The 18,561-nt window shown below is 39.3% G+C and overlaps 1 long non-coding RNA gene across 1 annotated transcript; it reads left to right on the forward strand.

The window, feature by feature from the left end:
• Positions 1-1,879: 1,879 nt before the first annotated feature.
• On the forward strand, positions 1,880-13,090 carry LOC139828624 (uncharacterized). Its single transcript, XR_011740471.1, has 2 exons — positions 1,880-10,827; positions 12,101-13,090. It is a non-coding gene; the product is annotated as an uncharacterized lncRNA (long non-coding RNA).
• The last annotated feature ends 5,471 nt before the right edge of the window (positions 13,091-18,561 follow it).

Consider the following 18,561-nt stretch of genomic DNA (forward strand, 5'->3'; position numbering starts at 1 on the left):
AACTTACCACATTTCTGAGAGGAGGCAAGAGTTGCAAGAGTTGTAAATTTTTAAGGGACTGGGAAACCTAGATAATAATCAACCCCCCAGTAAATTTAAAGGAATGGCTTTTTAATTTTCGGCTGCATGACTCCAACCTCATTTACCATGTCACATCTAAACTTGAAGAGGTAAGTTTTGTTTGGTGCCAAGTTTCCGGTTTAGTGCTAAACAAATTTGAATTTACTGATAATCATATAGACTATCTTGTCACAAGCAGTTAGCTTTCCACAAAACGTGTATTGAGCTGAAATGAAAAAATAAACATTAGTCAATGAGTATCTGTGTGAACTAATTAAGTTCCATTGCTATGCTATTATTTTTTTGATTTAGCAACTACTTTGTGATTACAGGCATCTCACCTTGCAGTTCTTGACTTACACAAAATCAGTGTGTATTTCTACATAGCATCCAAGAAGAGGCAGTCTTCCACATAGTTTACCAGAACAAATACATTACTAGTGTTAGTTCCATAGTGGGGAAGACTTCACACTTGGTTGTTTGAATGGATTCATTTTCCAGCTATCACAGATAACCTTAAAAATCCACGATTGTATAATATAATTCAGTGTATTCAACAGGGATATCTTCTAAAATATGTTGACTTCAGCAGAGGGGCTCAGTTCTGATTTTGAAATGACAGTTAATCCACCAGTTTATGTTCTTCCTATTATATGACTTTATTTTATGCTGATTTCCTATTAATGCTGACTTTGAATATAAATATGAAATAAACCTTAATGTCAAAACTATGAATACAAATCAGGATATGAAATGCCAGGACCTCTAAGCATTCTTATTATGCCTGCATGCTAGTGTAGATAATTTTGGTGCTTCTGAACAGGCAAATATTTTAAAGGAATTTGGAAAAGATGGGACCACAGTTTGCAATGATAAACGGCCCATTAAAAGTTTGGCCTCTCTCTGACACTGCTGCATTTCACTGATGGGTGAGAGTGATGGCGTCCTTTGAAGTCACCTGCCGTACAGCTCTGCCAACTTAGATTGCCAGGAGATACCACCATCCCAAGCTGTCAGTGAGCAATCACTGAAAACGTGAAATAACTTAATGAAATGTTTAATGAATATGCAAATATCAGACAGGAAGATAACTCAATTTCATTTGCTAGTTTAAGATAGATAATAAATTACTGAAAATAGAGGTAGGAGACAGCCACCTGTAAATTCATTTAGAAAGGAGACAGCAGGAACTGGAAGTGTTCTGTTCACTACGTCATTAGAAGACATAATGCCCAGGGCACCTTCCCTGCAACCAATTCTATTCCTTTGTCTGCGAGTTAAGACAAGCTATGTGTCCTGGCTGTGTATGGGGGACCGTTCAGCTCCTCCTGTGTTCTTCCACAGAGATGATGTTATGGGTTCAGAGATCTCTCCGCAATTAAGCTGCAAGATGCGTAGGCTGGGGTGGGGGGTGCTGAGGGCTTGACAGAGACATGTCTTACCAATGCGCTCATTCTGGAGGACAATTTCAGGCTTGGCTGCATTTCTATCAGAAGAGACTTAAAAAAAATTTTAAAAAATCACACTGATCTAGCACAAACTACAGACCTATGCACACCTTGTAATGCATCTACAGACGCCAGTACACTGAAACCTGGGCAGCTGTTGGCCAAGTTAATTAAACCCTTCATTGTTGTTTTGTTTGTTTGTTTGTTTTTCCAAATGGATTTTCTCTTCATCCATATGGGGCCTGAGCTGACCTTGGGACTGTTTATGGAGACACGACCAACAAGTTCATCCTCTCCAATCCTCTGACAAATTAAGAGAATGCAAGATAAGTAGTTTGCTCCTTCTGATATTACATGGTCTCATTTGTTAAGAATATGATGAAGTGGCTTAGCAGCCAAAATTACTTTTTTTTTTTTTTTTTTTTTGGTGAGGAAATGCTAAAGGCAAAGTTGGACTCTGCCTGCATGGTGTAACACGCCAGGCAGAGGGCTCATGTTGAGATGTTTCACCAGGAAATCTGAAACAGATCCTGTCATGATGAGTAATTTAATTATCTTGATGCCATTATATAACACAATCATGAATGAAGCCAAATCTGAAAGTAGCAAAGTAATATTGTTCAGATATGGAGCAATCAGGTACAAACTGAAGATGAGTTTCCAAACAGCTTGTAAACTAAATTATCTGAATGGAAAGTCAAGTCTGTGTGGTAACAATCACTGGATTATAACAAAATGGCCTAAACCCTGACAATTTTGTTAATTGCTTTTACCACAAGGTGGTTCCTGTCTAGTTGGAGTAAACTGGACATTAATATTGATGGATCGCAATTAGGCAACTATGTAACACCTCAGCTTTTCAATTTATATCAGAAACAACTGAACCTTCTAATTCAACAGGTATATTTTTTTCTTTATCACCCTTCTTGACCTATACTTTTATTCCCCCCCCCCAAATCCCAGTGCTTACCATATAAAGACTCAAGAGCAAATGTGACAACATGAATTTTAGAGCAGTCTGAATTGGATAATAGCTGTAATTGGCATTAGATATGCTTCAGTTGCTGAGGAAAAGATGGATTATAGCCATGAATAAAGAGCAACCAAACTCCAATGCAACATCCCAGTGTTAACGTAATAAGCAGAAATTCAGCTTGTCACACTAATATTTGCTATAGTATTGGTTTCCATGTACCATAGGAGTAAGCCGAGCTTTCAAAGCAAAAGCAAGCCCAGCTGAATGTACGTAAATATATTAGCTGTCTTTTGTACAACTAAGAAAAGCACAACTACTAATTAAAGTTGAAACATGTAACCTTGAAATGACTTTGTCATGAAATAATACTGGCAATCAGAATTTACAAATAAGATATTGATATAATGTTCTGTCAAATGATGAAAATATATTGTTTACACAGGATGGAAGTTATGGGAAGAGAAATATATAGTGTAATTAGAAAAAACAGTGGAGCAGAACAGAATAATCTACTGACAAACCTGTAAGATGGGAAATATACACCAGAGAAACCTTTGGATAATGGAGCAGTAATACAACAGGATCTCTGCAGCACAATTGCCTATCCTCAAGAAATGAGATTGAGAAAATTAATCTGCCCAAAGGCATAGCTAACAAAGTACCTGATGCCTCCAGTAAAATCTTCCTGGGAGATTCTTCACAGAGTAACAGAATCAGCTAACTTCTATTTTTCTCTGGTAAGGAGAATCATTCATATAGTAAAACTTAAAGATAAAATAACAGTGTACATTTTGAATAGTTTGTAAATGACTCAATACTTAACATTAGCATTTAAAATAGAATGCTTAACAATTAATTATGCTTTCTCTACCATACTACAACATTTTATCCATGTGGTTTCAGCAGCTTGGACCAGTACAGGCAGGTCTGTGCAACAGAGTATCTACATTCAGTGCTTCATGCTGAGGTGTCATGCTCAAATTATGTTAATTCTTAGAAAAATCAGCTCTAAGTATAAAATTTCATCTGAAGCTGAAGCTTGACTGGTAAAGCCTTGTAACATAGGTGCAATATTTTAATAGATCTAAAAAACACCTCCGGTGAAAAGTGATGAATATTAAACACAATGGACGGAATTTACTGGACTCCAATGACTTCTGAAGCTTTTCACTTCAGGTATTTCAAAACACAGTTTAAATATCTACATTTACTTTTCAAGTGAAATCCACTCCTGGATCATTCAAAATATAGCAAGATTTGCCCACAAAAAAAGACTATGTGAGAAATATTTTAACTTTTAACTAAACTCGTATGTTACAAATTTACTAGTTTGTAGCAAACTTCTGGAAAACACAATTGCTCTTCATAGCAGAGGGACAGGCAGTCCAAGCATATTGATGAGTAAGTGTACATCTCACCCTCTTTTCAGACCTGAAAAGAATTGTTCCATTATTTTCTTCCTCTTGTAAGTCAACGGAGAGAATTGAAAAGCTCAAAATTAATTCTTTCCTACTGTGTAAGTGCTAAGTTAGGAAGTACATGTCATCCTGAGAAGCAGAGTAACGTAATTTAATGATGGTTCTTTGAAGAGAAGTTCCTTAATGAGGAAGTGAGCTCAGAAACTGAGCTGCTGCTCAAATTGTCAGCGCAATACTGGATTTCATTTTGTTGTATACCGTCTTTATTGATAGCTATCCACAAGCAGGTGCTGACTTAAAACTTTTTCTAATCTTGTCACAGCAGGAGAAAATAATCATAACCCAGCCATAACTTCTTTTTTTTACTCAGCACTCAGTCATGGAAAAATGCCTGTCACTCATTTTTTTTCAGTGAAGCTAATAAAATAGAGATTTTTTCCACTCTCAGGCAGTACAGATGATCAGAAGGAGACCAACAACAGAGAAAATACTCCCAGCAAAATGGAGCTGGAGAAATTCTATTCCAAATTGCTGACAAACTACATAATATATTTGTCATTTAACTCCAAACTCCTCCAGTTGTACTTTTCAGTACTTTATTTGAAAGACGTTAATAAAATAAAAAGTTCAATGAACTATGGAATGATATAAAACTCATGCTGATTTTTAAATAAGGTTCCATTAATTTGATAGTTTTCAGTGAATTACTGGGTTCTGTCCTGGTCTGGGCTTTGTTTGTTTTTTTGTCCCCAAGGTGATCTTTTCTTTGCAAACAAGTAGGTGTGAAAAGTTGCTCTGACTGGCGCTCGGTTGCTGTGGTGTTGAGTTCGGTGCTGATTCCCTGCTGGCTTCCACAGTTCTGGATGTTCCAACAGTTCTCCTCTTGCACATCTCACTCTTTGCATTTTGGGGCAATCCAGGCTGAACTGCTCAACAAGCACAGGCCACAAAGCAACTGACTTAACTCATGAAATTACACAATATCGTAATACTGAATTATGTCTGTCTAGAAAAGTAGGAGAAGCTAGCTGTGAAAGCAGATTGCTACATTTATATACCATTTTTATGGTTCTGCAGCCTAATAAGCACCTGTTGGGACCAGATCCTTCAGGAGCAATTTTAAAATGTATTACATTGGATATTAACAAGCACTCAATACACATAATTATTTCTGCTCCTCTTTCAGAACTTAACTATAGGTTCTGTAGCAGCGCTTTCCCAGGTTATTAATATAAGCAAGATAAAGATGATTACATAGACATCTCTCATGCTGAACTCCCCGTTTCCTCTCTGTTTTGTTGAATACAGCCTTTGATTACATAGAAAAGTAATTATTAAAAGTGTCACAGGCATGCTAAAAATAATTTCTCAGCACACAATAGCTGAGTAGGTAGGTTAATTTGCCTAGTCAAGATCTCACCTGCTTTCTCAGGGCTTTTTCATCTTGAGTGCAGAGCTACTTCATTTGAAATGCATGTTTCCTTCCCTTCCATTGTAGGTTTTGCCTGAAATATTGTGTCATGGTTGCATTTATAATAAAGATAGACACAAAGCTTTGTACATCTTTAATTAGCTCTCCTATATTCAGTTAGAAAGCATGAGGAAAATCTGAATGTGCCCTGGCTAGACAGCATCATTGCCTTCAGAGGCACAGAAGTTTCAGCCCCGGGCGAGTGGCAGCTCAGCTGAGCTCGTGTTCACGCTTCACACATCGATAGTGATTCCTGTTGATATTCTGCAAAGCAGCCAGATCAAGCACAGCATTCATGTTACTCTTTTCCAGTACAAACACTCCCTGCTAACTTCATGGTCCACGCCAGACATACACCAACCAGGGAAATGACATACGCGTATTAAATTCCTACATTAATGTGGCTGCATGATGTTTTTGCTTGGATTCCCAATAAACCAACTTAAGGCATGTCCAACTACAACTGCTGGCAAAAGGGTCTGGGATAAAGGGATATAATGCTGTTAATTCAGTTGAGAGACAAGGACATGACATGATTGTGCTGGGCTGGAAAACTGGAATCAAAGACTTCTCTTTCTGGTTTTGTTTCAGAGAGGTTAAAAAGATGTATTTGCTCTACTAGATTGCCTAGGTAATTGCCCTTGTCCAATCCCATGTTAAAAGTTTATGCAGAAATATAAGAGTTACTAATTATAAACCCAGAAATAATTAGATTCAAGAAAATGAACCAACCAATGCTTAAATATGTTTAACAGGTAGAGTGGACATTCCAAATAATTTGGCTGATTAAGAATGCATCTGAATAAGAATAAATCCCAGTTAAAAACATTCAATCACCTTCAAACTATTGCCTGGCAGAGATCCAGCAACACTATGCATGGGATGGCTAATGAGTACATTTTTTAACGTGCATATGAGCAAAGAACATCTAATTGTCAGTTGCTGATGAAATATTTATTCACTCTTTAAAACCCTACATAACAATGGGAGTTGTGCAGCAGACACTGTCAAATTCAGTTATTTCCCTATTCCTTTCTTCCCTTCACTATGTACCTCCAAAAGATTTAAGAAATAAATTAAGGTGTTATGTATTTTAGGTTATATATTTACTAAATAAGCATAATTTAAAAAGAACGTGTAATCATGAAAAAAGGTGACTTCAACTAGACTTAGGCATGCTTCCTCTGAGGCAACATGCAAGGGTTACTCAGTAGATCTCACTTCTCCAGAGATGGGGGACGCATTAAATGCATTTGATTATCAAGTACCATTTCAAATAATTGGGCAGTGCTTTGAGGGTATCATAAAGAAAGCTCCAACACTGTAGTAGCTGTTGCCAAACAGCTTTCAGAACAAGAAAAATTTGCTGCTTCTGTTTCTTGGATTCTCAGAGCACAGTGTGCTGCTTTAGTTCTTGAATGTCAACAAAAGAAAAACCAAAAACATTATATAAAGGCCTGGAGAGTGGATACACATGATCATTAAAGTGTTTAGTTTTTCAAAGTGGTCTTTTTAAAGATGCCAATTTAAGAAACTGAATTCTGCAACCTGTTATTGCACAGAGCACTGAAATGGAACAGGGAGAAACAAAGCGTGACCAGGGAAGCAGCTGAAGCTGACCTTCAGGAAAACTGGAAAGGACAGAATTGGAATCTCTAGGCTGGGAACCTCATCACTGGTGCAAGTCCTTATGCTGGACCATGAACATTTTCAACAGACTACTGAACAAGACCACCACAGGTCAATTATGGCAGAGAAACACACAACTACCTGGTAAACAACTGCATTTTCTAAGTAATCACTTGCTGGTGGCAAGAGCATGAACACAGCTGGCTCTTCTCAGCCTTTTGCAAGGAACCAACCTGTTTATTTCTTAAAAGGGAATAGGAGATATAGCACTTCAGTTTGCTGCAAAGTCACTTTCCAAGACAAGGGAAAAAACAAAAAGGACATTATGTAACAACATTCTTTTCTATGTTTATTTCCTGCTTTTCTGTAGTATCATCTGACAGCACAAGTTGTTTGACAGCATTTGAGCAAAGCAGAATTCTAGAAAAAGAAATGCAGAAATTCTGCAGTGCAGCAGACTAGCCAGTCTACGGATGTCACACTGGGTGACAAAGCACCTCTCAGATACCTGCAGTGGTGCCCAGATTTCATCTCCTAATTTATTCCATCACCGACACTGGAACTTTCAAAGGAGGAAGCGCTTCTCCTGTTGTACACTTTCAGTTTTTCTCTACTTAGGGTTTTCACATGCAATAGGGATACTTTACAGGGCCATTAAGATGTCTTTGAGTTGAAAATTACATATTACACCATTTAAATTTTCCCTTTACATAATTAAAAAGGAATAATGTTAGCCAGCATTAATATTTCCCCCATTAAAAACATGTTTCCTCTATTAGACAAATACTCTCATAATTCGACAAATTTTAAAAGTCATTTAAGGAGGAGAGGGGGAGACAGTCACAATTTGCAGAACTGGGCTTTTCAGGAGACAGGCTTGCTGCTTATTTTTTTTGTGACCAACTGAATGGGACCTCAGTCGTTTACACAGTACAAATTATAACACCAATTTCGGAAAGATAAAGTAGTACTTATTCCCTGGTTTGAGTCCTGTCTTACTATATATTGTTAGAAATGCCTCTTTCAATAGGGACATTTTAATGCTTACTTTTTTTCCCCTATTATCGCTACATAAAAGTAGATAACTGCGCCCACATCTCATATTCCTAGTCTATATGAACTTACAGACTATGATTTGTAGCTGGATGGAATACATTCTTACCTTCATTTTAACATAAATCCAGTGAGGTTATGAGAACATACACATAAACTGCATGGAGAATCAGAAGAGAGAAATCAGGACCCCTCTCATGACAACAGCCATTATGAACACTATTCAACACTATTTGCATGTTCATGATGTGCTACTGATCTCTATTCACATGCACCTTTCTGTGGTGTGAAGGGACTAACAGGAGATGTACATTGACAGTCTGCCTAATGCTTTGAAACCAGCTGGAAACCTTGATAGCTTTCAAGGCATCCCCAATGTGCTACCCCTGAGGAGATCAGGGAGCAAACTTGGGTCTCCCTCATGCAATTGACAGGCAGATTCTTGGAGATAAGCTAGTTAGACTAGTAAAATGGACCCAAAAGAACTACATGTATGTATTGCTTTAAGAAGGACTGCTGTGGTACTGTTTCTGTTCAGTCTGAATTTCTTAATAGCAAACTTGATTCTAGAATATTCTTCAAATGCATAAAAACATGCAAACTAATGTGTTTTAACTCATCCTCTCAAATGATACAGAATAGCTGCCTTTTGGACAGTAGGGCAGATTATTGCTGATGGAACATTAGCTCATCTGTGAGCCTTAGGGAAAGAGGTGTGAAAGCACTAAATTCCCAGTTCAAGACTGATACATGACAGACTCAGCCATTCACAGGCATCAGGCTGCTTCTTTTCTCCTCTTTTCTCCTTGAAAACATATGCAGGGCTGCTGTTTTCAGATTAGCACAGCTATTTTGTTTCCATGACTTTGCAAAAGCACAATTTTCAACTGTGGGAACTGAAGCAGAGCTGTACTTGTCATTTGTTTGCAGTTTTTTGCATAACAAGCACTTTCTGCATTTTTTCAGCTGTTACTCAAGATTAATCATTGTTAAAACAGATGAACACTTAGGGCAATTTCCCCTAGCCTAATGCAATGAAGATGGGCAGAAATTCGGGGGAAAGAGAGGAGGTGAAAAAAAAAGCACAGCAGCTCCTTGATAATCTCAAGAAACTGCTTTTCTGCCTAAGTGCTCAAAAAGCAGTTAAGGAATCAAGTTATCATTAAAGCAAATAAACTACAAACTTGGAAAACAAAGTTTTTTTGGTGAAACACATTTGCAATTATCATGCCAACGGCAGCATCTTATGCATTTAATTATTGTAACATTCAAGTCCATGAATGGAATACTTATGGAGCCTTACAGCCCTAAGTAACCTATAGAGACATCTAAAACATCCAGTGTTAGCCAGTCACAATTCACAGCAATACAAGTTTTCTTTGTGAGCAGCAGAGCTAATGAGCTTTCCCACAATTGACTGAGAGCTGTAACTGAAGCTTTGGCTGAGATCTCGCTCCCTGGTGGCATCTTTGATGCCACCTAATGTGCAAACTCAAGCTCTGGTGTTCCCCTCTATTAGGGCACTTCATTGAGATTCTTTCCCCAAGCACCATCTATTTTGAAGAAACATGTTTGCCCATAATTGTTGCTGTTGCCTCAGACAAATTTGACTGAAATTAGCCAACAGGGAGAGAAACAGATTGGTAGAGGTAATTTGAGAGACACAGGACAGACACTGTCAAGGATAATGGGAATTCATTAGTCTGTTTTTTCTTCAGAAGCCAGGATAAAAACAGCAGAAAGCAGGACAATTCCTCTAGCATAATGGACAACAACATGCAACATGCACTATTTCATTTTCTCTTGATTTGCTCTCAGTAAAATACTGACAGCTTGATTGCATCAGGCAGTTCTACAACAAAATGAGCACCAGCATCTGGACTTCAGTCAGTGGCTCTATACAACAAAGTCCCATCCTTTCCAACATACCACTTGTAACATTAATTACCATTAACACACACTCTTTTCCAATTTTTGTCAGATTATGACTGTCCACTTCTGTTTAGACACAAATATTGGTGGTTTTATCATCACTTCCTTGACATAACTGTTACTCAGGCACATGAAATGTATATTTATGCAGTTTACTATTTGTGTTGCTGAAACCAGTGCCTCTGTACATACCTAAAACTAAGGATACTGCTTGAAGAGAAATGCCTTTTTTTAGTCCAGCTGCTCAAGTGAGCCTTATGCTTTGATTGCACAGACATTTCCCTCTCTACCAATGAACGAGGAAGACTTACGGAGGGGCACCTGGAACTGGAGTGTCCCAGGAGGGATGTTGCCGGCTGTCTAACATATCAGCTGTCAAGTCCTGAAGGCAAGAAAATGAAACCCTTTAATGGCTGGATTTTTCTCCTTTCTAAGGTCATGAGGTGCTTGCCAGTAGTCAGCTGAAATGAATAAAAAAAAAAGTAAAAACATCCTATGGAGAGAGCATAAAGTTCATGGGCTACAGAGAAGCATTGCTCTACCACTCCCCACTTACCTTGTAAACTGGGCCTACTGACAAAGTGGCTGCTTTCCAAAACTGCTTAAACTCAATGCTAGTCATCAACCAATGGAGAGCAGAGATCTCATCCTAGCCTGCAAAGATCATGTGAAATAAAGCAGTATCTTAATCCTTATGGACACTTCTGCCTTTAAATTCCTAACCCTTCTGCAGACCTGACATCAGCCACTGATAAAGCCATGTCACCAGCACTGAAAACAAGGACCGGGACCTCAATGACTCCAGCTGTTGCTCTTCATCTCTGAACCAAATAGAACTGAGTAAGAAGTTTTCAGTCCTTTTCTCAAACTAACTTTTAATCAACCTTAGCTGGAAATAAAGGCACATAGCCACTCCTTCCAAAGTGCTGACACCAGCCCTCATTCTGGGTCTCCAAGCCCACCTAAGCTTGGGATAAGTGTTCCTTCACTTTTAAAAGCCAAACTCTACCCAAACCCTACTATCCACATTCTCAAGTGATCAATATCTACAGTGAAACTATGACATAAGGCATAGGCTTAATACCCTGGGCTTATTCTACACTAGAAGAAGAGATTCAACTGCAACCTAGGAGATTCTACCCTTTTTTCCCTAAATCCTAATCCTCACAGTAGCCCTAGGAACTACCCAGACAACCAATATCTCCCTGAGTAGTGTAGACTTGGCACCATCCCCTAAATTTAGATAAGAGCATAATCCAGTAAAACTGAAGTTCTTAAAAATGCCAGAAGAAAAACCCATCCCTGACCAAACTCCAGACCTAAATCTACATGTAAGGTAGGACCTATCATGATATTATCTACTCATCCCAGTACAGAACTCTACACGATCCTGTGCTGTGTATCTCTGTGCTCTGAAACTGCAACCACTGCTACAAAAAGCCAGCTAATACCAGAAGTCTAAGTTATGGGTGCATGCTGGTGCAGACAAGTTAAAAGTCTGAGACACAGAGAATGCAACACAGACTGCAGATTTTAATTTTCTGAAAGCTGATTTTAAGTTCCAGCTTTACACTCAAGCAAAGACATTTTCCAGGATACATTTTCAAGAAAGAATGCACGCAGAAATGAAACATTCTGACATCTTCCCTGCAAAATGCTCCCTGTGTGATGCACAGTCATTTTCCTTGGCTAAGACAATGCACAAGCTTTGTAAGTAAAAATGAATGTGGATAATTCTAAGGAGTAAAATAGCTACAGTTAATTTAACATAGAAAGAAAATTGTGTCAAACTTCTCAATCACTGGAAATCCTGGAGTAAAAAAAAAAATGTTAATTAGATAATATATGCCCTTAGTTTTAGCATGATCCTCTTTCATCACTATCCATCAGTATTGACAAACAGAATAGTTTTAAAGTAGCACCATCTGTGTTATCAGCAGGGAAAATGCCATTTGCAAATTTTCACAGCCCCTTAATGGACCCACTCTGCTCTTGACCATGACACTTCAGTTGATAACATGATTCTAAACTTGGCTCATGTCAGTTTTGTATTATGCTTCAAACTGCATTCGGTTAACTAAAACCTAAAGTGTGTTATCTTTTCATTTTAAAGTGATTGTGCTTCAGCGCATCAAGACATACCAGATCTTCTGTAAAAATCTCCGCTTGGCACAAGCAACTCCCAGAAAGCCAGGCTGCCTAAAGAAAGGCCTGATGAAGAAAGCAGGGAACAAGCTGTCCATACAGCTCTCCTTCGAAGGAGCACTGCGTCTTTACACGTCTTTGCATAGGAGACTAAGCTATGCTGGATACCTTCACAAGACTGAACACCTATACACATACATTAAACAGGCTACAACAGAAAGATCTGTACCTGCACCAACTTGTTATGTTGCCGTAACAACTTGAGCAGAGGTTCCCATTTTGAGATCACGTGCCTGCAGAGAATGGGTGGTCCATGACACTGACTCTATGTGGTATCTCCCTGTTAGTGTACACCAAGCGAGAGCTGAAAACCAGGCTCAGCACTCCTCCATGTAAGAACTGCAGAGGAGTAGATTCACTGGGAGCTCTCAAGGGACAATTTCTTACAACGCAAGCCGCACTATTAAACAGTTGGAAACTGCCTGCACTGGCACCATTGGAGGTCTTCTTGCCAACTTGCCATCAATGACACAGACAACAGTTAAATTTACCTTTACGTACAACATGCATTATTATGTTACCTGGAGGTAGACTCATCTCTGGCACATACTACAGCATAGATTTTCAACAAAAGGTGTCAAGGGTATAGCAGGGTTTGGTACAAAGCCTGCAGCTATTTCTGCCTTACATTGTCTTCCAAGGCTGCACTAGGGACACACTTGGCAAAACAGAGCCAAGAGAATGGAATAGACAAGTCTAATGTATTGCATATGGGGCATTTTGTGAACCAACAGGAAAATGCCTTCCCCCTCCCTAAAACATTAGTTGTTAAATTTATCTGATAGCGTACCTATTAATATCCCGTCCCTGACTTCAGTTCTACTGTCCTCTGGATTTTAGGACCATAATCAATACTTGGCTGCATTTTACAATAAAACATGCAGTTTACAAAATACAATTCTTGTATTTATCACTGCAATGATTTCTGAACTTCTTTTTAAAGCGTATTTTATTTTCTGCATTTTCAAACTGGCTTCTTCGAAACAGATGGCATTTGCAGACAAAAAGACTAGCAATAAGCAATAACTTCCATAAGCCTATTAATGAGCTACAGCAAACAAATGCAAGACTTGAATTGATTAACCAAATGTTTTCACCCACTTATTATATTTGGTTCTCAACTGAAACAGAAGATTTCCAAGTGCCACAACTGTCTGAGCCTGACCTGGAAAATTGCTTTGTGCATGTCCAAATTTTATGTTAGCTGTCTTTAACAGTGTGAATTTCTGCCCTTAAGAATTAGCATGCATGGAAACAACCTAAGGATTGTGCTGATTTTGCAGTCGGGAGGCAAGCAGACAGATGGGACACAGTTACATAGTAAAATGAATGGAAGATAGATTGTCATTCTTCATTACAAATTTAGATGCTTTTGTCAGTTTAAATCACAACTCAGTATGGGCAGTGTGTTCACAGCAGCTTATCAGGGATACAGATACGCAAATATTACTCACACTAATAGGAAATGCCGTGTTATATTCATAGCTACCTTTGAACAGTTACTGCACCAGATGATGGGTTCTAGCACAAAGACAGCATTGCCGAGGCAGATGGTGGGGCTGCTCACAGTGTTATTTCACCAGTCACCACCCAGGAAGGAGCACCAGCTCAGGGAAACAGATGCTGTGAGATGGAATACCAGTGAGAACACAATGCCAGGCACTGCGTAGGTCAACAGAAGTGACACCATCTCATAGGCACATTTCTGTAACTTTATCTTGGCTTCTTGACCGTCCTCTTATTTCTTCCTGGAGCAAGCAGAGTATCTGAGCTGCAGCAGGAGAACCTTGGGACAGCAACTAAGACAGCTCTGACTTGAGAATTACTTTACTGCAGCTCCTCTCAAAGTTATTTTTAGTTTTAGTCCTTCAGAAATGTGGTTAAACGGACACCTACTGCACAGTGCAGGCTGCATAATATCCCCTGCACAGAGACTTTTTGATTCATTCACCAGCTTGTTAGATATTGCCATGACCACTGCAATAGAAAGGTTGTCATGGACACTAAGAGGAAGAAGATGGCAGTTAAGCTCTGACAAGTGACCTGAAAGGACCCAAAGGGAATTTACCTCATCTTTTGCATATACTGTACTCACATGCTGTCCTCTCTTCTCAGGTTACACTTTTGGTGTTTTTAGTGAGTACACCCACACATCCATGGCAATACAAGTGTAGATGAGGATGCAGCTGTTTTACTGAGGCATTTCCCATTTGCTTAGCACTACAAGTCACATCAACTTGCACAAGCTTCATTAAGATCAGAACTTGCACAGAACCTCATAATGTCAGGAACCCAAGTAGAAGCAGGTCTATATGCAGGCGCTGATGATTCCCTCCCAACCAGATACCTGGACGACCATAGTTAAAGATGGCAACTATGCACATGGAAGCTCAGCTGTCTCTGAAAGCAGCTAAATATTTTTACCACTTCCAGTATTTTCTATTGCTTTTCTCTGTTGAATAACATGTGCAGTTCCAGCTGAGATGGCAGCTCAGGATGTTGGATATGGAAACTTGAGAACAAGAGATCAAGACCCCAAGTCTGTGCCTCACTGCCAGGAGGCTTTTATGATGATTTAGGACTGTATTCAGGCTACTCAACACAAGTTCCTCTCCCAAGTGCTGTGATTGCTTTTGTAATGCCCCTAAAGAGCCAGAATTCAACAGGCGTGGGCAAAGGCCATCTGAGTCACCATCATGACACCATAGCCTTGAGGCCTGAGTAAGGCACAAAGCAGGTGATGTGAATATGGCCTTCAAGGTTGCCTAAGATATACAGTGAAAGTTATATAAAGTTAACTTACCATTTAAACATCTGTAAATGTTTCCTTCCTTTTGTACAACAATGAAACCCAACAAAGCACCCACATTGGAGGATGAGGAATCTTAGGAACATGATTTACAAATTCTGCATAGTGTGAGGTCAAACAGATTGTGCACAAATTGTTCAGGAGCCACAAAAACAGGGGTAATCCCAATATCAAGTGCAACCAACAACAACAAAAAATAACACAACCCAAAAAACAACTTACTCTTGCCTTCTTTAGGACTGGGATTTAGTAGCTCAGAATCTGATATTCCCTGCCACACTTTAGACTGCTATTGGATCACTACAATGTGTGAAGTCAACTGAGACCTAGAGGCATCTCCCTGTCTACAAAAATTACAGTAGTCTCTTTTCTTCCCTATCCCTAATGAAATTCTAGCATTTAGAGGACTGTTCACACATCCACTTGCTGAAATATATCTGCTAAAACCAAGCCTCTAAAGCAGCTATGCCAGCTTCTGTTTTCAAATTCTTTAACCAACACAAAACCCCCTAACTCTCCCTTAGTTCCTTTTTCCAGTAAGGCTTTAAAAAACATTTATTTCCTTAGCCTGTTTTCTGCTTCATTCAGTTTAGCCAATAAGGATGCAGCGATGAGAGATCTCAGATATCTTGGGGTACAATAGTTGAATGCCTCAATTACTTCTCTGACTGACCAGTTCCATGCACTAAAATTGTCAGGATCCCTATGGAGATACAGCAAAACCTCTGCCAAAAATCTGACAGACCGATTATTTACACATTTTCAGAAATGCATTGTCACGAGGCCTCAGTCTGAAGATCCCAAGCCTTGACTCTAAGCCCAAAGCAACCTCCTGCTGGCTTTACTTCTCAACAAAACAAATAGAAATGGTTCATATTTATGGAAACAGCTCTATTTTGATAAATTCAGGTTTGCTTTAGCCAAACTCTGGTATTACTTTCAAACGGTAATTACAGGCTCTCTCTGCACTAAGCATATGTGAGAGCTCACTAGCTGTTTTGATGAAAACTGAAATTTCTCCTACCTTCCCCCTGGGTCATGTGCCCTGTTGCCACTGAAATGCCGCACAAGAAGCCTGTAAACACACACGCCTTACAGCTGCCTTCTCATCTGTGATCTCCAGAAAGGCCAGAAGCTCAACACAGGGGCTGGTCCCTGTCTGGATGCAAGACTTGGAAGACAAATCCAGCATGTGGTGCTAATTAAAGCTGGGCATCTGGTCAGCAAGGGCTTCTTGAACCTTCTCACAGAATGCCTGGGCAGGCAAGCTGCAGCACGGTGCCTCGAGGGGACCTGATGGTCACAGATCTCATCAAGATCCCAACATAACAAGTGATTGCATGGGAGTGCATACTGTCAGGAAACCCAGTCTCTAATGATATTTCACCCAACAAATACTCTGTCAATTTGGAAGGAAGCACAATATAGCACTGAAATAGCTGAAACAGAAGGATGGCACTGTTTACTACATCAGAACCCTAACATCCCGAGTTTTCCTTCTCAGCCCCTGAACAAGACTGGAATATGCTTTGTTTGCAAGAGCTGATAAAATCATCGCTCCAGATGGGATAGCTGTGAGCTGCTCACAGAAACTTGTACTAAAAAATGCTTATTTTCAGATATTGCAACAAGGAGACAGATATTTTGTCTGAATTTACGTTATAATCAAACTGCAGAGTTGCCCAGGGGATCCTGCCTGCTCTGACATCAACAGCAAGTTTCTCACTGACTTAGAGTGCCAGTCTTCATTTAGTGATGGTACACAGAAAAACCACACTGGGCTGGTTGGAATAGCATGGTGATAGGTTTTTAAACTACCTGCTTTACCCTGATACCCAAACACCTCTGAACCACACCTGAATTCTAGTGTGTTTGTCCTCTTGACACTTGTTTATGAAAAGCCCTTTTACAGATGTCCAAAGATAAAACTACTTGCTAGCAATCTTACAGGACCTGTTTACAACAGGTTTACAACAGGAGTGAACTGAAGGCAAATTTCTCAACTCTTTAGCAAGCAACTTAACAACCATGTTGTTTTGTATCACTATATCTAAAGCCTGGCAGAGACAAGAAGTTACACACTCATTTTGGTTTCTAGTTTCTCATATATGAATTAAATTTTTGTCCTTTGTTTGCAAAGCGTGATAAAACACAGTTAAAAAGTACTTCTAGATTCAGCAGCAAAGTGATGATATGCCAATTATTCCAAATTTGCTGATGAAGAGAAGGAACAGGCAGTTAGTTTCACAAAAGAAAATTTAGTGCAAATCAAACACAACTCAAGCAGAAAAACAATTTATCAGCTTATCCTCCTAATGAGAAAAGAAACAGAGATGGAAGCACACGTTTTTGGCACTATAACAAGATTAGCTAGAAAACATTAAATAATTAGTTGGCGGGGGTGAGCCTTTGATTCAACTTCTTTGCTATGAATGAGTTTTGCATTGCAAAGTAGGTTTGTAGAATTTAATGGTGTTTTCACACCATAACTTTTCTTCTTATATTAAGTATCTCAAAATTAGCTGGGATTGCTGGACTTCAATGCTGTTGCACAGTGGCAAAATAAAAGGAGAGATTTTCAACGACACAAATGGAAGTTAAATGTCCCAGCTCCTGACTTTCAGGATGAATTTCAACGGAAACTGAGTGTTTAACTGCTATTTATGTAGGAGAAAGAAAATGTAGCATGTAAAGCACAGCTCAAAGAGCCCCTGCTGCAGGTGTGGTAGCTCTGGCCATACACCTCAGGAGATGCTCAGACTTACTGTTCTGTCTGGACCACTGAAACACATCATTACTCCAAATCCCTTCTCAGCTGCTCGCCCCATCCCTTCCTTTTCCTGCAGCCTGACACCACATCTAATCACACTCTAGTGTTTTCCTGACAAAATGATCCATTGAAAAAATCCACTACACTAAAAACATAACGTAGATTATTCTCAATGATTTGTGTTTGAACGCAGCTTCACTCAGATGCATGGGCCAGCACATCTAAGAGGGAAATTGTCTCCACCAGGTAATGGTAAGCAGCAGATGAGCCACGCTGGAAAATAATCTCTTCAGGCTGGCCCAGGCAGAAGCACAGCCAAAGCCAGCTTTGTTTCTGCAGAGCCGCTTCCAGGGCAGGGGCAGCTCCAGGAACATCCATTCCAGAGCAGTCAGAGCTGTGTGCACAGTGGTCAAACTCAGCCTTCAAGAACAAAAACAAGAGAGCTGAAAAACTTGAGATGCTCATGCAAGGAAAAGAAATCCCTATTCTCTTCAGTATACAGTCTAAGCCCCTTCATTGTTGTGAAGAACACAACAAATCCTACAAGACAATCAAAGCTGAAATCACAAATCTCCTTCAGAACAGATGCTTCATGCAGCTCACTTTTTTTTTTTTGTACTTGTTATCTGGGTCTACTTATATTTTCATTTCAGGACCATTTGATTTTTATGAGGTGATTTTTAAAAAGTTTGCTTTTCATTTTCCATTGTGGTGACAGCTCTTAACATTACAACAGAAGAAACCAAAAATCTTTCCAAAAGTTCTATTAATAAAAATCCTTACAGGTAAA

The sequence above is a fragment of the Patagioenas fasciata genome, chromosome 9 (assembly GCF_037038585.1).
Source record: "Patagioenas fasciata isolate bPatFas1 chromosome 9, bPatFas1.hap1, whole genome shotgun sequence".
Taxonomy (NCBI): Eukaryota; Metazoa; Chordata; class Aves; order Columbiformes; family Columbidae; genus Patagioenas; species Patagioenas fasciata.